Genomic DNA, 21,881 nt, shown 5'->3' on the forward strand with positions numbered 1-21,881 from the left:
ATCAGAGACTCCAGCCACCCGAGCCATGGGCTGTTCTCACTGCTACCATCAGGCAGGCGGTATCTCCCACGATCAATACATCAGCACTGCACTTTATTACTCACACCGTACTGTCTTAAATTATATTATTATTATATTATATTCTCTCTTAACAACACACTGGCAACTTACTATCAGCTGACAGTCTGAATGTCAATACAGTACAACACAACCTACTGTACATTTTATATATACTATATATACTTTTTTATTGTATAATGTGTATTCGATATTGTGTGTATTGTATACTGTACATTGAATGTTATTATTTGTATATTGTGTTATGTGTAATTATGTGTATATTAGATTTTAAATTGTGTTGTGTTAATCTGATGTTTATTGTAAATTGGTATATGTCTCATCACTGTCACAACTACTATGTTGCTCGGAACTGCACCCAAGAATTTCACACACTATTGCACTTATGTATATGGTTGTGTGACAATAAAAGTGATTTGATTTGATTTTGAAAAGCTGGTCTACTCTCTCTCCCAGCCTAGCCAAGCAGGATTTGAGTTTACAGCCTGACTAGCTGAGAAGTATCCACAACCCCTTTAAAACCAGCAAACCAGACCAGCCTGACAGGCTGAGAGAACAGCTAAGACCATCAAATAAGATTAGGGTGGTTTAAATGTTTATTAATAGTAGGACATACAGTATCTTCTGTTAAAATCACTGCTCATTATAGCTAAACAAATCTTTTATTTACTAATGTACACCTCCTCATCGTGCACAACATTAATGATTTCCCATGATTATATAATAGTCAATCAATTAATGAACAAGGGCTGTTTTAAGCTCTAGCTAATGCATCATTAATACCGACCGTCTGTCTGTTCTTGTACAGTACACTGTAAAACAAGTGGTAAACTATTTCATCTAAATCTCCATTGCTCTTGGTGTAGCAATATCATCAGGTTGATTCAATTATGTTAAATAATAGTTTTGTTGTCACAAACTGCCCTTTGTTTTCCCCTTATTCATGGCCTTCATTTCCCATGATGCACCTTTGTTGATTACCCTCACCTGCTCTCCATCTTCCACAGCTGTTCCCTGTTCCATCATCATCCTTCTGTGTATTTATACTCTCTGGTATCCTTCCCTCATTGTTGATTCTTGTTAGTTAACATGTTAATTTAAATGTTACTCTCATATTTATAAGAAATCTGCTGTGATGTTTGATTTTCCCTTTTCTCTCAAGTGTTTTATTTTAATCTGTATGTCTTCATCTTCTGAGTTGTATAAAAAAAAAAAAAAACTCTCGTCTCTTCCATCAACGTTACATTTGGCTTGAGTAAAACAAGTTAATTTAAATGTTACCACTTGAAGCATTGTTTTAAACATGACAACTCATCCAAAACAGAATAACAATGGAACAAACATTCTAACTGTACTCATTGAAAAGTAAATTGTACAATTCAAATATCAGCACAAATCAGCAACAATGGGCCACTTCCTCAAGGACCTATATAAACCCATAAGGTAGCCCCAGTTTAGACAACTATTTCTGCCAGGTGTGGGGGAACAGAACCCAGGAATAGACAGTAACACAACAAAAATAACTTTTGATTTGATAAAAAAAAAAAAAAAAAAAAAAGCCCAGACGGAAAACCAAAATGATCCATGATAGGGCAAAATCAGAAGAAAAATATAAACAAGACTGACAAAAAAAAAGAAAAAAAAAGGAGAAAACAATATCTGCGAGCACTGGTCCCGGATTCAAGCAAAATGTCCAGAAAACATTGCTGTACCAGCCGACACCAATTATGAAACAGAAGAAAAGACAATGATCCAACAAAGGACATGGAAGATAGAGGAAAAAATAAAGGGGAAGAAATTCAAATTCAAACTGAGCAAAACTCAGTCTTGGCCCAGGCGGAACAGAGAGGAAGTGCAGGAAAGACAGGGGTCCCCGACCTGGCTTGGTGATTGCCGAGGAAAGCAGGACCAGCTGTGGTCGCAGGAGAAAGGGCTGGGTCGATGGCGGCTGCAGGAGCAAGGGGTGGGTTGCCTGCGGATGCAGGAGCAAGAGCAAACTAGACTGACAAACTGAACAAGGAGAACATGAAAACAGTGAGCACTGGGCCCAAATCCGGCAAAATGACAAGAAAAAAGTACCAAATGCTGTACCAACTAAAACCGAACGTGAAACAGGAGAAAGGGCAATGATCCAAAAAAGGACAGGGCAGGGGAAAAATCAGGAGGGCAAACAATGGGGGCAGGTGGGGAAAATTAACTAATGATCAGGGAAACTGGGGTGAAGCATGAAAACATGGGAGACAGACAAAGCAGGAGGAACCAAAACAAAACCAGAAGACAGGTGACAGGATCCTGCCACTATATGAAAAACTAGAGTGTCGGGATCCTGACAACTCTAAACCAGTTTTCTTTGTTTAGGTGGCCAGTAGGATAAGAAGCTCCTAAATTAATTGTTTAGGAACCTAGTTATTTCTTTCTAATAATGATTTTAATGAAATCCACTGGTGAATGAAGAAACAAAATCAAACACTTTGGAACATCTTGAAGCTAGGCCTGCTCTGCCACTGACAATGAAGCTTTCATGGTGTTTGTGGTGGATTGGGGAAGAGGATGGACCACAGCAGTATGGTAACAGGAAATTAAAATCAAACATGACACAAGAACAATCAAGCACATAGCGTGTCTCTAGTTGGGAGAAGAAACCCATAATGGAAGTTCAACAAGCTGTCAAACACATGAGCCTAAACTCAGGCTTTCTTGAATCATTCTCTATATGAGACTCGCAGTCAATTGTAGGATTGACAGTAGAGCGAGCGTCAAAATGTTGAGAAATCCTGAACTTTATGCAAATGAGAGGTAAAAAAATATGGCAGATGGCAGCTAATCACTGTGAAGTGAAGACAGTGATTTTTCTCATAAGAGTTTCAAAATCATATCATCCTTACTATAATTAATTCAGATTTCAAATGCAGTTTAAAAGCTTTCATTGTGGATAGGCTGTGGCTGGGTTAACAACATTGTATTAAACTGACAACTTATGAATACATTGGGCACTCGTAAATAAAGTATGCATTTTTACCAATGGATTACCAATAATCCAGTAATTGTGTATGTATATGATGAGTTTTATAATTTCTTAAAAGCATAATGTTCATAAAGTCATAGTCCATACTGAGGACAACCACAGGTACAACTCTGAAGCAGCAGAATTCTCGCGGATTTCTTCAAAGTTAGTGGACCTGTACCGTTATATGTCAAAAAGCAACATGGGAAACAATTAAAGATCCTAACCTTCTGAAAGACTTTAGGGGGAATTCACTATAGGCCCCAATACACTTAATACAAAATCCAGGAACGAACGGGTGTGATGTCATTTTGAACAAAATCTGGTTCGTAACAGCTCTCCAGGGCTAACTTTCTGGAAGACTTTGTACCGGCTGATAAACACCTTACTGCCATTGGTCCACATCATCTGTATTGTGACCTGGTGCTCCACCTACTTTGAGCCCCTCAGCTAATTCCGAATGAGTGAATGGCAGCCGAAAGCCATTCACGTATCTGCCCAAAATAAGATATGCCTGTCATAATAATTTTTTCTGTATTCTGCCCATTAACACTCACTACCCACCTCTGATAACACACTACATTTACTCCATTACATTTACTTGAGTAACTTTAAAAAATAAAATAAAAATACATTTAGAGCAGGTTGAAAAGTGGGTACTTTTTACTAATTAAATTTCTAATGAAGCAGTTTTACTTCTTTACAGTGGGCGGCGTTCCTGTCATTACATTACTGGGTTTAATTTTAGTTAATGTGTAATTTATTGAGAGATTACTGAATTGGACTTTTACGAGAGCAGTAGTTCACACAGCTGCACACGCTGACATAGACTGTCACTCAAGTCATCACTGCTGCAGCATCAAACTCTTCAAAGTGAAACACTTTCTTCGCTCCACACAGTAAAAAAAAAAAGAATAGTTAATAGTCAAGCACTGCCTTCATTTTACACCAAAACATGCTGATATTTCAAGATTAATATCTCAGCTTCAATTTAAGTTTTGGCTCTAATGCTAACGCGGGCTTTTCTGTGTAATGTGATGGTCATTTTCAGGGTGATAATGTAACTGGGCTCTTATGACATCAGTTTTTAAGTGTACATTTATAAATCAGTGCAGTAATATATCAGTGCACTTTGTCCCGCGTCCCGCATGTCTTGAGCAGTATTTATGCATTTACTGGAAACTATTGCAGCTACTTCCTGTATAAATTAACTGTATAAATCCATGTAAACATCCAAGTTAAGTGTAAATGCCTTTTGCTCTACCGTTCACGAGATTGACAGCTGGAGCGTGAACAGACAGCATTTCTGCGCGTGCACAGCGAGGAGCATGAGGCACTTTCGTGAGAGATGTGCAGGCGCGAGGTGATCGTATGGCAAAGAGAGTGGCTGTGCCTGAAATCGTTCACTCATTCACTATTTCCTATATAGTGAAGTGCAGTCAGTTCTTAAATCTTCATTCTGTTTGTCATTTTTAATATATACTGTATGTTAATATAAAGAGTAAACACATTTTATCAAATAAAGTGTGCATTTTAAAATGTATTTGTATGTTTTGCCTCTCTATATGTTATTATTTACCATTATGTATTTTAATCAAAAAATTATTTGTCAAAAAGTAATTTAATACATTTAGCATGAAATAAAACATTGCAGGAGTGAAGGAAGCAGTAAACTCCCAGCTGGTACGTCTTCCCCGTGGTGGATTGTGGGCAATTAACCGTTGTCGAGTGTACATCAAATGTACACTTGAAATTAAGAGTGCATTGTGGGTAAGAATGAGTGAACAAAAGTAGGGAACGAGTGGCTCACTCAAAATTTAGACACTCCTACAAAATGGCAGACACACAAAATAGTGCACTATATAGTGGAAAGGGGGCGGTTTCAGACACAGCGAGTGTTCCACGACCGCAGTTGGTGCCCTACGCACTAGGCTGCGTACTCTGCATTTAGAGAGTGGCGGTACTGCTGTACAGAACTAATTATCTAAATTCTTTTGACACTGAAAGCCCTTAAAATTCTCATTATTTTCTCATCCTCAGGCCCTCCCAGATGTGTATGACTTTCTTTCATCTGCTGAACTCAAATGAAGATTTTTAGAAGCATTTCTCAGCTCTGTAGGTCCATACAATGCAAGTGAATGGGTGGCAACATTTTAAAGCTAAACAAAATCACATAAATCAGCATAAAAGTAATCCATAAGACTCCAGTGATTAAATCAGTATCTTCAGAAGTGATGTGATAGGTATGGATGAGAAACAGATCACTTTCACATTCTTCTTCTTGTGTTTTTTTGATTCACATATCGCGAGATTGACAGCTGGAGCGTGGGAGAAGGGCAGGGAGAAGAATGTCTAGCAAAAAATGACAAATATTGATCTGTTTCTCACCCACACCTATCATATCACTTCTGAAGATATGGATTTAACTCTTATGAGTCTTATGGGTTACTTTTATGCTGCCTTTATGTGTTTTTGGAGCATCAAAAATCTTAATTTGTGTTCTGCAGAAGAAAGGAAGTCATGCATATCTGGGATGGCATGAGGGTGAGTAATTGATGAGAGAATTTTCATTTTTGGGTGAACTATCCCTTTAAAGTGATAGCTCAGCCATAATTTAATATTCTGCCATTTCCCCAGCCTCATGTTGTTCCAAACCCGTGTGACCACACAAAATATGTTAGACAGAATGTTAGGGACTGACAGTTAGGGACACCATTCACTTTCAAAATGTGGAGAAAAAAAAATTTCACTGAAAGTAAATTGTGACTCAGGCAAACATTCTGTCTAATATTTCCTTATTGTGTTGCATGGAAGAAAGAAAGTCATACGGGTTTGGAACAACATGATGTTGAATGATGACAGAATTTACATTAATAATAATAATAATTCTGTAATACATGTTAAATGTGTATTATGTAATGGAATATAGGGGAGTTAATGTCTATTATGTCATTTGTGAAAGTAACGAGTTATTACTTGAGTACTCTTAATTGGATACTTTCTTACTCTTAAGTAATTATTTATGTTAGTACTTTTACTTCTACTTGAGTAATTATTTTTTTAAAGTAATTGTACTTTTACTTGAGCACAGTTTTTGGCTACTCTACCCACCTCATTTATACACCCATCGTTGCAGTAGTAACAGTGTCATCATAAATTACAATAACAGAGTGTAATCGGTGGATATTATGGTCGCATATAGAGTGTTAGCGCATTCACACCATGCATGCAAAAGGTAAACATTGCAAATTAAACATTATATACTACATATAAATTACCATTATCATCGAGTAGTTAAAACAGCTTCTTTTACTGTGTGAATTCTTCTCATAGATTGAGGCATGAAGTCATTGATAACACATGTGTGAATGTTTGCAAACAGTATGTTGTTGCTCAGCTGTTCCAAACTTCTTTTTGGCTCTGTGTGAAGAACGAAGAAGCCCTTTGCCGAGAATGTGCAAGGGCCTTTGTGAACCTGCTAATACATCATTTATTTGAATGCATTGTCTGTTTTGTCACTAAAGGAATTGTGAAAATCAGGAAATGTTGCAAACATCCACAAAATTTGCACTGATCACAATTTGCACAGACCAATCTTGCAGGCCTCTTCTCAGTGCTAGTTTGTGGAGGATGTATTATACCATGATCTGGCATATCTTACTGAGACTGTACAGCCTCACTCCACCACTGTGATCCCAGACTGATCACACTGTGAATTCAGCAACAGTAGGTAGAATTTTTTGCTGCTGAAATCAATCTGTGCTTACTGAAATTTCAATGACTGCCCCTCAGTGGCCAAAGCTGAAATTGTTGTTGAACATATGGGCATGTGTAAGCTCCAGTTTCCGGGTGAAATGTCCACAGAGTGGGGTCAAAAGTGAGTTGTATTTTAAGATTAAATCATGTAATACAGTCAACAGGAATGCATATTTTATTAACTTTACCCCATAATCATAACCCCAATCCTATTACCAAATCAGTATCTTTATCTTTAAAATACTGAATGTGTGCTTGTCTACACAGGGACATTTCTTTTCCAATGTAATTTGTGTCATTATGAAAGGAATTCACTAACAATGAACTGCATCCAGTAAAAGCGCAGTTTATTTGTACTTGCTGTCTGCGCTGCACCTGATTCACCAAAGGAATTATGCACATCACAAAACAGCGCAAACACAAGGCATAATCTACAATCACGTTTTTCATCTAACCACACAATGAAGACTTTAAGACATTACAGACATTAAATCTTAATTTTCAGTTACAGCAACATTTTCTGTGAAGCTGCTTTGAAACGGTGTGTATAGTGGCCATTAAAAAATGTGTGCTAAATGCAATTTGCTGGTACAGTTCAAATCTTGAGCATAGGTTCTGGCTGCTATATTGTGGTGTATTGTGATTTGCCCTCTGTGCTAGGACTGTACAGCATCACTCCACTACTATGATCCAGACACTTAAAATCATCTCTTTAACATGCAGAAAGTGCGCATGTATATTATATTTGGTTAGAACCCTCTTTAACATCATTATTTGATGAATTACCGCTGCCATGATCAATAGAAAATGTACAAGACATCTGTTTTGAATAAAATTCAGTTTACTGCCTGAGGAAAGCAGGCGTTAATCTGAATTTTATTCAAAATAGATGTCTGTGTACATTTTCTATTAGTGCAATTTTATTGCGACAGGCAAATAGCACAGAGATTTGTGAATAAAGCGTAATATATAATGAGCCTAATTTACATAGAAAGGAGGCATGCTAGCGCAGAAAGAAATGTCATTGACATTTATTTAAATACTCAAGATTTAGCGCTATTTCGCTGATTGCACCTGCTTAAACTGGATTGCGGGTAGTTAGTGAATAAGAGGCATGTTTTTGAGCTGAAATACCAGAAGCAATAGTGGTGCAATTGTTTAGTGAATTCACCCCTGTATGTTTTATGTGGTTTCTGAACACTGCCTGTGTGTGCATGTGACTGCTGTTCTACATTGTTTCTAGTGATGCTGACACAGATGTTTTATCACTGCAGAGGGGAAATCTGCCAGGGGAAACTATTGCCTTAGTCTAAATTTGTCTTCTGCAATTTGTCCTCTGGCCATTCAGTGTAATGCTCTGTTTGCAAAATGATGTGAAAACACTAGCACTTCCAAGTGAGGTTCCTTGCAAATATTGATAATTTATTCACTTGTCTGCTTACACAGCACATTTCTGAGTGTTAAAAACACAGTGTTAAGCAAATCTGTTGATAATTTTGTAATGGTTTACACTACTACAGTTGTAAAGTGTTAATTGCATAGTGTTCCCTGTGGATGTTAACATGAAATCAACTTCTGCACATGTGCAAAGTCTAATTTTCCCCGCCCCTTTTTCATCATCTTGACTGACTGGTGGTTGTACCTGCACCACATTTCAAGGTATGTATTAACTTCATTATATCACTAAAACACAAATTTTATGAAGCCTATATTTTATATAATAATATTGAATGGTTAATGTGTGAATTCATGATAGGAATTAATGTCATATAATGTGGGCTGGAAAAATAGAATTTTTTTGACCTGATTGGTTAATTAGGAGAAGAAATACTTCTGTTTTCAGAATGATTAAAAAATATAGTCCACATTACATTAACCTCTTGATTTAAGTCTTTAAAAATAGAAATGTTCAATAACTGTAGAAACTGCCAATGTAATGCTCCTTTTTCCACAAAATGTGTAGGACATCGCCAACATGGCAGATGAAAGAAAAGTGATACGGCTGCTCGTAATGAAGATCTGAAACCTAAGTCTCTGACTTGCCCCTTTTTTCAAGTGTTGTTCTTCCCGACACGAAGACCCCCAGAGATGCGCAGTCGGATCAGTACTTTCCTTCCTGCAGGAGAGGCTGGAGGGGCGGCTGTCCCCCTCCACCTTGAAGGTGTATGTAGCTGCCATTTCGGCACATCACGATGCAGTGGATGGTAAGTATTTGTGGAAGCACGACTTGATCATCAGGTTTCTGATAGGTGCTAGGAGGTTGAATCCCTCCAGACCGTGCCTCATCCCCTCGTGGGACCTCTCTGTAGTCCTTTGGGGTCTACGGGGAGCTCCCTTTGAGCCCCTGGAGTCAGTTGTGGACTGCGTTCACTTCCATCAAGAGGGTAGGGGACCTGCAGGCATTCTCTGTCAGCGAATCGTGCCTGGAGTTCAGTCCGGGTTACTCTCACGTGATCCTGAGACCCCGACCGGGCTATATGTCCAAGGTTCCCACGACCCCTTTTAGGGATCAGGTGGTGAACCTGCAAGCACTGCCCCAGGAGGAGGCAGACACAGCTTTGGCGTTGCTGTGTCCGGTGCATGCTTTACGCATCTATTTGGATCGCGCGCAGAGCTTTAGAAGCTCCGAGCAGCTCTTTGTCTGCTTTGGTGGACAGCGGAAAGGAAGCGCTGTCTCCAAACAGAGGATTGCCCACTGGGTCGTTGACGCCATCATGATGGCATATCATGCTCAGGACGTGCCGCCCCCCCCTGTGGGGTTATGAGCCCACTCTACTAGGAGTGTAGTGGCCTCCTGGGCCCTGACCAGTGCTGCCTCTTTGGCAGACATCTGCAGAGCAGTGGGCTGGGCAACACCCAACACCTTTGCGAGGTTCTATAATCTCCAGGTTGAGCCGTTTCCGTCCCGTGTGTTGCCGCTTGTGTATAGCGCCTTTCCCCTCCCATGAGGTGAAGGTATGCGCTTTTGACTCCCAGTCATGTTCAAAAGTTGTGATTCCTGGATGACTTTCCTCCTTAGCCCTGTTGCAGACGAGTTTGCAGAGAAACTCGCTGCTGGCCCAGTACATGTGCTAACTAAGCCCTGTACTGGGGTAGGTGCTCAACATGCACTGGTTCCCCATAGGTGACCCCATGTGATATATCTTCCGCTAAATCATTTCCCTGTCAGTAAACTGCATCTTCCTTGGGCAGAGGTTCCTCTGCCCCGGTCACCATGTTTGTAGAACTCCTCCCCTGTTGTGTAGGACCTACCATGGGACTTCTCCACATGACATAATTCCAACAAGACTCGGTAAGACCATGTGACGTATTTCCACTCTAAATGCCCCCCCCCCCCCCCACCTCCGGACGGGGTGGTCTCCGTGGTGTCTTCCCCTTGGGAGTGACACCCCCCTGACGTAGACACTTATGGCCCCCAGCCGGTAAACAAAATTCCACTCTTTTTGGGGAGGAAAAGAGGCCACGGCTGGGCTAGCTACTTTGCCTGTCCCTATTTGATGGGCAGTCAACTTGTTCCCAAAGGACCGTTGGATGCTTATAAGAGCGTTGGGGGAGGATACATGACGGCCTGGTGCGCTGGCTACGAGGCACACAGCGGTCTGCCCGTCTCGCACCACCAGTCCACGTAACAGTTCAGCTAGTTGTGGCATTTTGTATAGGGACCGCTAGTGTCACTACATCGACACAACTAACCTTCGGGAAGAATGGAACTGGGGCGAGGCGGTGAGCGGCCCAGGAACCAATCATCAAGCTTCGAGGTCTCAGGGCAGGGTGGAGGGTTCCACTCAAGCCTGATGCTCGCGGCAGCCCGGGCAAGCATGGCCGCCAGCTCCGCGTCGGCCTCAGACTGGGCGACCACACCTAAAGGTGGGAGCCCAGTTGAGTCCTCTGCGTCCAACTGGATCAGCCCGCTCTCCGATGCTGCAACCGAGAGCTCATCCTGCTCTCGAGCCCCGAATGAAACATCAAACTCAACCTGGGGCGAGCCGCCTGTCTCATCCCAGAACTCGACCGGAGCAAACGAGCGTACTGGAGAATGGGAGGTCCGTGGGGGATTACCCAGCAGAATCACTCCCACTGGGGTCCCCAAATCGCCCCCAACACTAACCGTCAAGGCCTCGTAACCCTAGGTAGAAGGACCGGGGCGGGGAGTGGCTGGAGTGGCTTTCCCCCTGAAGAAGGAAAGCAACGTTGCCATGGTCCATCCACGAACACTGTCCCAGCGTGGCTGTAGCCCAGACACGTGAGTCAGCGATCGTGGCCATCAGATGCAGAGAGGTAACAACCGCAACCAGGAACTATACACAGACGGAAAGTCATCTTTAAAAAGACACTCCATCAGTGCCACTCTTTTAGAGGAAAATACTCTTTTAGAATATACTCTCTCTTTTTAGCTGTCGAAGCACCCAGGGGCATTTTCTGCACTTATCCATGCACGAGGGGGAGAAACCGCTGAAATGTACCGTATATCCAACAGCATACGCAGAGTTGAATGGAACGCAGTGGAATTCAATGAATGAACACCACTCGGCTCCGAAGAAAAAATCTGAATGAGTGGTTGCGAGCCAGCTCTTTTTATACCCGTATGTCCAGGGGAGTGGCATGCAAATTCCACTTGCCAATTCCCATTGGACTTTTCTCAAAGATCAGAGGTGTTTGGGGCTCCCAAGAGTGACCCCTAGTGTCACTACATCGACACAACATAGAGTGAGTGACAGATAGGGAACTATGCACTAAGTGGAATACCTCTTTCAAAGAGAATTTGGTTAAAGAGGCAAGCACTCTAACTCCATCACCTTTCCTGCTGCAGCTACTAAAATCTGCGGACAAAAAATTACAACGATAACGAAGATCAATGTACTTGACGCTACTCATGAGTCATGAAAGTGCAATAAATGCCATTTGTTACAGATGTACAATATGAATCAATTTTTTTTCTCTCTCTCTCTCTCTTTAAGTGTCTAATCAATGAAGGATGGGATGGTCACATTCTGACATTCTGGTGACGACTTCTTACCTCTTGCACCTCCATGCACTGCTACCCTCTGGAAAAAAGAGAGCTGCCAAGATCAGTTTGAGAGATGCTGTTTTTTTTTTGCTTGCTGAAGTTAGAAAAGGTATGCTTATGATCAATTTCCCTTTTTGAATAATCTGTGTATGATACAAAAACTTGATTCACTGTCTGCCCAGTTAGGGGATTTGTGGGTGGGATGAGGGGGACCTGTCTATATCAAAACCACAGGATTTCTGTAAGTCTTATTGTTCTTCACTAAAATTAAGGCCTTAAAGTCTTACAGTGGAGCAATAAGTCTAAATTCATTATGTAATAATTTTAAATGTTGTATGAGGTAATTTCTCATTGCATTTAACTAAACAAGATATTATATTGTTCAGTCCAGCAGAAGTATGGAGGATCAAGACAGGCAGCCCTATGTACTGGCAACTGGAAGGACAAAAGCAGATACATTGTGGTCAACAAGAATCTCATACTGTCATGTCAGTACTTCACTTGAAGCATTTGATGAGGTTTTTAAAGCTCATTTTACTTTGTTCAAGAGTATGACACGTTTCCATTCACCTTTATCTAGACGACAATTTACTAAATCAGTCCTGGTAAATCCAGCCAATCATCACGAGTGTAAGAGTTAAAGGCATAGTTCACCCAAAAATGCCATCCCATTTACTCACCTTCATGCCATCCCAGATGTGTATGACTTTCTTTCTTCAGCAGAGCAGATTTTTAGAAGACTATTTCAGCTCTGTAAATCAATACAATGCAAGTCAACAGTTTTCAAAAACTGTGATGCTCCAAAAAGCACATAAAGGCATCTTAAAATTAATACATATGACTCCAGTGGTTTAATCCATGTCTTCTGAAGTGATCTAATCGGTATTCGGTGAGAACACACCAAAAATATAACTCCTTTTTCACAATAAATCTTGACATCAGCAGTCCCTAGGTATGATCATGATTTCAATCTTATGTGCAGAACGCTAGATGGCGCTAGGAAGTTCAAGCTTGAAATTATGATCATCAAGTGAAAAGTGAGTTACATTTTTGGTCTGTTCTCACTTAAAATCGATTAGATTGCTTCTGAAGACATGGATTAAACCACTGGAGTCGTATGGATTACTTTTTTGCTGCCATTATGTGGTTTTTGGAGCTTTAAAGTTTTGGTCACCATTCACTTGCATTGTACAGACCTACAGAGCTGAAATATTCTTCTAAAAATCTTTTGTGTTCTGCAGAAGAAAGAAAGTCATACACATCTGGGATGGCATGAGGGTGAGTAAAATTCCCTTAAGAGCAAACTGTTAGACAGTAATTAAATGTAACAACAAATACATGATGATACGTTTTGCATTCAGAAGGATACTTAATATATTATTGTTCATATTTAGAGCAAGTACAGTATACTTTTTGTAGATTTCTAGTAAAATTTTATTGAACCTGTCCATGCTTTCAGATTAATTGACAAAATGTCATGGTCCTGTCACTCTGTCAGTCTGGGTTTTTGTGTGACAGGACCGTGACATCATCGTCCGATGTCTGTCTTGTGTTTCGTTTTCTGTCTCTGTGTGAGCGCATGGGTTCGGTTGTTATTTCACTGCTGTGTACTCCCCTGTTGGTCTCATGTGTCACGTTCAGAGTGTGTGTCTGGATCCTGACTTCCTTTTTTGGTTTGGTTTCGGTTGGTGTCAAGATCCGGACACTCATGCTCCATGTTCTGTCTGTTTTTGATGTGAGTGCATTGCGCTTATGTCATCTTGGCGGCATGCACTAGCATCAATAAATTATGTCTGCCCCTCGCAAACACGGGTGCACCTCACATTGCGCTGCACGCCCGGGTCACGTGCTGTCTTCACGTTGTGCTGTGGTTCGGTCACTTCGGTCTGGGGTCTCGGGTTTGTGTGTGGCCGAACTCTCGCACAGGTGTCCTGTCTCATTTCGTCGCCTGTTGTGTGCATCGCATGGTGTTTGCATCACGATGTATGCTCAGGCTTTGTCTACTGTGAGAATGCATGGCATTGCTTTGTTAGTGTTCCCTTGCATTCTCTTGTATTATCTGTCGGTTGGCATGAGCGCATGTTGCCTTATTGTCTTGGCAATATGCGCTTGTGCCATTCGGCTGTCTGTGTCTTGTGAGAGCATGTGGCTTTTTTTTGTTTCTGTATTTCCGCATGTCTCTCAGTCTTGCGTCATACCCCGCCTCCTTGTTTGCCTATTATTAGTTCATTTACTCACATGTGCCCTTGTTAACCTGTTTGATTTCTCTCTCTATTTTAGTTTCCTCATGTGTGCTGTCCAGTGCCAGTTAGTCTTGTATGTTCCAGTCGGTCTTGTCTGTTGGTTGGTTCCAGTTTGTTCATGTTTATTTACATTCCCCGGTTCCTGTTTCAGTCTGGTCAGTCCTTTTCCCTGTTTCCTCTGCCCCAGCCTGGATTACCTTTTTCCCCTACGGGGTAGTTTATGTTTGTCTTTTTCACCCTTGTGGGAGTTTATGTTGGATTTTGCCTTTATTTTGTGTATAAATAAATTCCCTGTTTTCAACTCTGCACTTGGTCCAGAGCCTCTGTCATTCTCTGCATCATGACACAAAATGCCCCAAAAGCTATGGATAGTGAACAAGGAATCAAGAAATGTTTCTGCATTTGATAAAGAGACATCTTATGGATCTGACTCATTTATACACATAGTGACAAAGAGATGTATTTTTCAGCAATTCATGTAGATGTTTAATTAATGATATGAAGGAAGTTTTAATGTGTATTTTATTTTATTTTTTACCTGAGAATATTTTAACTGTTTTATTGATGCTTTAAAGGATGACACATGTTATATTATTTCATCATTAAACATGATTTTTTATTTTATTTTTTATTTGAGGATGTGATTGGAGATTTTAAGGAAGACAAGCTGTATTGTTTCAATAAATGCATAACTCCCATTCTGTTGAAATATAAATTCAAAAATTTCATAATTGTAATGTTGCTGTTTTAACATCAAGTATAACATATCTGTATTAAAAAAAAGTTTCAGTGCCCTGTGTAACCATGTTTGGGATGCAACACCATTGAATGTTAATGTTAACACCCTTAAGTATTACATTTTACACTAAAAGAGTGTTCATATAATTAAAACTTTGGTCAGTGTTAACTGAACACTATCATAGATGGACCTGTATATTTACCCAGAGAGTGTTATTTTAACACTCACAGTGTCAAATCCCCCAGCAATATTTTGCTGTGTAGTAATAACATTTATTTGAGAAAACACTGAAGATTCATATACCAAAACTCAGTAAAATATCCTTTCGTTTAAATCTGGGGCTAATGCAGCAAAACTTTGCTGTCCCATTACAATGCTTGTTTATGCCATCTTAGATGGTTAATGTTACACAGTATATATTGTATTCTGTAGACATAACATAAAAAAATGGGCATCACAGAAATGAACATGGCTACTTGATATACTTGGTAACAAATTGTCCTGTTCGGAGAGCCCTCCCAAATTAATATAATACAAACTTCAATCTGCTTAGTCCATAGGTGTTTTAAGACACATACAAGATGTGACTTGGCCAAGTTAGGTTTATATACGTAAACTTCACTCCTCCCAAACTGAACAACGTCAGCATACGAAAGTTTGGGATCCCAAAGATGGCAAAGAAAATCCTGTACATATCAACTGTTGCCATTTGTTCCACAATCGTTGAAGCAACTTCAGCCACTGTTTGTTTTTTTTTTTTTTTTTTTTTTTTTTTTTTCACATCATAATTGCACAACGTTGTTGGAATAGTTATCAGACTTATATTCATTTTACAGAGACATATTTACTGTTTGTGGCCAAATGTTAATGATATGTGCATTCCCAATGGGATAACAATGTTATCGATCAAGACGCATGAAGTGATAAAATGTAAAAAGGCCCTACTTCTCTACATTGAATGGTCATCCAAAGTGCAAAGTCTATTTATGTCCCTGAAAACAGGATGAAGGATAGATCAAAAAGACTATTAGATTTAGCACGAAAATGTAGTCAGTCATGAGCTGGTCAAAACATATTTCAAAATCAGTGAAGCAGGCTAACCCAAGAGCAAGATGAAAGGATCTCTGTTTAGAAACATTCTGGCACTTGTTTCCCTTAGATAAGGCGTCATATATAATTTATTGACCCAAATATTTGAAAACTCTCCTCCCAAGTTACATGAGAATATTTTTTATTTTATTTATGATGGTAATTTCTATCAAACATTTTCTCCCTAGTCCCAAAAAGAGGCAAATTGCCAGGACTTCAAAATTGGCACCATTAATGAATGCATAAAAATCGAAATAATCAGACACTGTCAGCTCATAGTGATGGTTTAAGTTGACACATTTTTCAGTCATAGACTGTGGTTTGAAGTTATAACATACTATATAAGAGAGGTGCTGTTTGGCTAACATATGGGATTTATAGCATTTATAATTTGTTGCCAGCGTCATTTTAGCCCATGCTGTGCCATATCAAACTCTGTATTCACAAGTGTAAAATAAATAGATGACATTTTTTTTTATTTCCCAAAAATGAAAATTCTGTCATCATTTACTCACCCTCATGTAGTTGCAACTCCATATGACTATCTTTTTACCGCAGAGCCTTTACAAAAAAATCTAAACTAGCCAACAAACTTGCTGCAAATTTGCTGCTTGTTATTTTCACATGTAAATGAGCTTGTGATTCACCACAAATGTTTGCCAGAAGTTTGCAGCTCTTCACCAGTAGTGGTGAACCTCCGGTAAACCTTTGGCAACAATGGAAAATTTTCAGCAAGTTTGCCACAAAGCTCATTTGCTTTGCAATTATCTGTGGTGAATTTGTGGCAAATTTTCTTTGAACTCTCACTTTTTGTAAGGGAACACAAAGGGAGGACATCACGTTTCATGATTTCAATGCAATGGCAGTTGAAAATCAGTTAAAGCTTAAAAAAAGGACCCAAAAGTGTCATAAAAGTAATCCATGTGACTCATGCATGGTGTACAAGGTTTTGGTGAAACACAACCAAAATATATATGTATTTTTATTTTTTATTTTTTATTTTTTTACAGTGAAAATCTTGACTTCCACCATAGCTCTTCTTTGCGCATTCATGAGTTCATGAGAGAACTTGGCTGGCGCTAAAATCTCTCAAAGCAAAATCAGTGCAAGTTCTCTTTCATGAACAAGTTTCTCTTATGCACTCATGAAGATTTATTTTATTTGAAAAGTGACAATTAAAGATGTACAAACTGTCTACTATAAAAGCCTCTGTTGTGACTCTCTTATCGTCTAACAACTTTTTCCGTAAGGAAAAATTTACCATCTGAAATGTATCTAGGAAAATAGATTACAATAAACTCAGCAAAAAAAGAAATGTCTCTTTTTCAGGACACTGTTTTTTAAAGATAATTTTGTAAAAATTCAAATAGCTTTACAGATCTTTATTGTAAAGGGTTTAAACAGTGTTTTCCAGGCTTTTTCAATGAACCATAAACAATTAATGAACATGCACCTATGGAACGGTCGTTAAGACACTAACAGCTTACAGACGGTAGGTAATTAAGGTCACAGTTATAAAAACTTAGGACACTAAAGAGACCTTTCTACTGACTCTGAAAAACACCAAAAGAAAGAATCCCAGGGTCCCTGGAATGCACAATCCCTCCATCAGTGCTCAGACTGTCTGCAATAGGCTGAGAGAGGCTGGACTGAGGGCTTGTAGGCCTGTTGTAAGGCAGGTCCTTACCAGACATCATCGGCAACAATGTCGCCTATGGGCACAAACTCACCTTCGCTGGACCAGACAGGACTGTCAAAAAGTGCTCTTCACTGACGAGTCGCGGTTTTGTCTCACCAGGGGTGATGGTCGGACTCGTGTTTATCATCGAAGGAATGAGCATTACACTGAGGCCTGTACTCTGGAGCAGGATCGATTTTGGAGGTGGAGGGTCCATCATGGTCTGGGGCGGTGTGTCACAGCATCATTGGACTGAGCTTGTTGTCATTGCAGGCAATCTCAACACTGTGCGTTTCAGGGAAGACATCCTCCTCCCTCATGTGGTACCCTTCCCACAGGCTCATCCTGACATGACCCTCCAGCATGACAATGCCACCAGCCATACTGCTCATTCTGTGAGTGATTTCCTGCAAGACAGGAAGGTCAGTGTTCTGCCATGGCCAGCGAAGAGCCCAGATCTCAATCCCATTGAGCACGTCTGGGACCTGTTGGATCAGAGGGTGAGGGCTAGGGCCATTCACCCCAGAAATGTCTGGGAACTTGCAAGTGCCTTGGTGGAAGAGTGAGGTAACAACTCAGAGCAAGAACTGGCAAATCTGGTAGAGTCCATGAGGAGGAGATGCACTGCAGTACTTAATGCAGCTTGTGGCCACACCAGATACTGACCCCCCCTTTGTTCAGGGACACATTATTCCATTTTTGTTAGTTCCATGTCTGTGAAACTTGTTCAGTTTGTCTTAGTTGTTGAATCTTTTTATGTTCATACAAATATTTGCACGTCTTAAGTTTCTGAAACTAAAAGCAGTTGAAACTGAGAGGACGTTTCTTTTTTTGCTGAGTTTATGAGGAACAAAATCTTTTACGTTCAATTATGGTCCCTGAATAGGCCAATTTTGGACACTGCTTGTAAAATATTCAGCCTGGTCTCATAGAATGAATGTTACTCCATATAAATTTTTGCAAACTGACTTTTATGTGCTGCTTTGTACGTTTCACTGCAGTTTCCTGGTGAAATGAACACTAGAGACGCTACAACAACTGTGCGTTTTATTCAGTGTCACACAAATCACGAGTTCAATTGCTGATTATAACTTTATTTTTCGCACTATTACTCACCGCCCCCTATGCTATGATATCAAAACACTTTTATTTTAACGCATGCAGTGTCGTTCCTCCCAATAGGCAAACAAAGCAAGTTGCTTAGGGCCCCCGATCTGCCAGGGGCCCCCCACACCATTATAAGTGGTGTAACGAACATACTGATGGGTGTCCCACAGAAATTTTTGCTAAGGGCCCCCAAAAGGCTAGGACTGGCTCTGAATGCATGATTTGAAAATGATACATTTTAATACTTGTATTACAGACCCACCTACATATACACACTTATTCCAGTATGAACAGTTTGCTTGGTAGCTCACCTGATGGAGTGTTGGACATTAGACTCATGACGACGAACGGTTTGAGTCCAGTCAAAGACACACGAAAGTGAAAGTGCCATAGAAGCAACATGAAATGACGTGGTTGCTTCAGAAAATGTGCTTTTCATTTCAAATTGCCATTTTAAAAACACTATCGGTTAGGTGTTATAAGGATGTCTGTTTTGTTAAACTCTCATTTATCTTTTAAGGCACTACTGATCTGGTTTAGGGTAAAGTTTTATGTTAAAGAGGTACGTTTTACTCATTAAAACCTCCATCTAAAATTCACCTTAAAAAACCTCTTCTGATTACAACCTCATTTTGCTCGGTTTTGCACCCCCCCCCCCCCCCCCCACTCTGCAGCCAAACATGTAATGAGGAGGGTAATTTCAGTTTTGCAATGATCATGTACATTTCATGAGACTGGCTGAAAATATTGCATACCTGCCTATACTGTATATGTTATACACTATTTGTTATAAATGTAATTTGTATGCCATTGGAGTGTCACATCTTTGCAGTACACACAGCATTATCAAATCAAATCAAATCAAATCACTTTATTGTCACACAGCCATATACACAAGTGCAATGGTGTGTGAAATTCTTGGGTGCAGTTCCGATCAACATAGCAGTCGTGACAGTGATGAGACATATACCAATTTACAATAACATTAAATTAACACAGCACAATTTAAACATCTGATAGACACATAATTACACTCAACAATATACAAATAATAACATACACTGTACAGTATACAATGCGCACTATATAGATACACATTATTCAATAAAAATAAAAAATAAAAAAAGTATATATAGTAGTAAATATAGAATGTACAGTATTGTACTGTATTGACATTCAGGCTGTCGGTTGATAGTCAGTTGTTAAGAGAGAATATAATATAATAATAATATAATTTATGACAGTCCAGTGTGAGATATAAGAGTAAGGGTAATAAAGTGCAGTGCTGATGTATTTTGATCGTGGGAGATCAAGAGTTCAGAAGTCTGATTACTTGGGGGAAGAAGCTGTCATGGAGTTGGCTGGTGCGGGTCCTGATGATGCGATACCGCCTGCCTGATGGTAGCAGTGAGAACAGCCCATGGCTCGGGTGGCTGGAGTCTCTGATGATCCTCCGAGCTTTTGAGGATCCTTTTAGTGGTTCCTTTTGTGCATTTTCCAACTCTGTAATTATTGCACTATTGTGTCATGCATCCCAGCAAGCCGTCTGTAATTTTTTATTTATTTTTTTATCCCCTTTTTCTCCCAATTTGGATTGCCCAATTCCCACTAGGTCCTCATGGTGACATGGTTACTCACCTCAATCCAGGTGGCGGAGGACAAGTCTCAGTTGCCTCCGCTTCTGAGACAGTCAATCCAAGCATCTTTTCACATGGCTTGTTGTACATGACACCACGGAGATTCATGTGGAGGCTCATGCTACTCTCTGCGATCCACGCACAACTTACCATGCGCCCCATTGAGAGTGAGAACCGCTAATCGTGACCACGAGGTGGCCCGAGGGAGGAGGAGGAGATCGATGATCCAAACCCCCCGCCCATAATCATGGATGGCGAGGAGGCTTATCAAGTTCGAGAACTCCTGAACTCCAGACATCGGGGTCACTTTCTTCAGTACTTGGTTGACTGGGAGGGGTATGGCCCAGAGGAGCAATCCTGGGTCAGAACTGATGATATTCTTGACCCCACACTCACCACTGAATTTCACAGGACGCATCCGGAAAGACCTGCCCCTCGAACCCGTGGAAGACCCCGGCGTCGAATGCCTCCTCGCGTCGGGAGCCACTCGCGGGGGGGTGGGGGGGCTCTGTTACAAACTCAAGGACTTCTCCTGCTCACCACCAGAGGTCTCCCTCGCCCAAGTTCTGAGGGCACCACAAACTAGACTTCCCAGCATGCCAACCTGGACTGATTACACTCACAGCTGTTCCCTATTTCATAGACTATTTAAGCGCTGTTCAAACAATAGTCATTGCGAAGTCTTGTTTTGCTCCTGCTAACATTTCTGAGCGTTTATCTCTGTTTATAATGCCTGCCTGTGTTTGACTTCTGCCTGTTACCCACCGTTTGATACTCTGCTGCCTGCCTTGTTTACCTATCTTTTACCTGGACAGTTACTGTGATGGTTTGCTGCCTGCCCTGACCTTTGCCTGTTTATGACTACGTCTCTCGTCTGCCTACGATGTTCCATTACTGGTGATTTACCCTGCCGATATACTGTAAATCGATAATCATCGGGAAAATATTCTGATTATCGATGCATGAAAAAGGCATCGATCCCAAATCCTAGGGGGAACCCTGAATTGATTGTGGCATTGTTGAGATCTGTTTTTCAGATGTGTTTTACCAGTGCAAGTGTTTTACATGTCTCTTCCAGCTAACAATGATATCAGCAAGTATGTCTTTGTCAAAACACATCTGCGGGTTAAATAATGGTATGTCTTTGAATTGTGATTAATATAATTTAGATGACAACTGCCCTTTGTTCCTTTTCCCCCGTTTATAATAAGTTCAGTGCTTTTGTTCTTTAGGATAATCCCTGCATTTTATTTAAATGCATACATGGCCATTAAAGGAAAGAGTGCTGATAAATTGCCAGCTATCCTGTGATTATTATTGTGTTGAGGGATTTTGGAAAAGTGCTGAGGGAGTGGGTCCATTGAGGGTCCTCTCAACTGACTGCAAATTTTAATCAGTCCAATTATTCTGCTTAATTAAAGTTCTAAAATTATGCTAATGCTATTGTAGTGCTTGTACAGTCCATTATCAACTGGCTATAAAAGGATGGGTGGTCAAACTGCAGGAGAAACAGGCACTAATATCTACTTTGGAGTTTAGAAG

The sequence above is a fragment of the Myxocyprinus asiaticus genome, chromosome 1 (genome assembly GCF_019703515.2).
Source record: "Myxocyprinus asiaticus isolate MX2 ecotype Aquarium Trade chromosome 1, UBuf_Myxa_2, whole genome shotgun sequence".
Classification (NCBI taxonomy): domain Eukaryota; kingdom Metazoa; phylum Chordata; class Actinopteri; order Cypriniformes; family Catostomidae; genus Myxocyprinus; species Myxocyprinus asiaticus.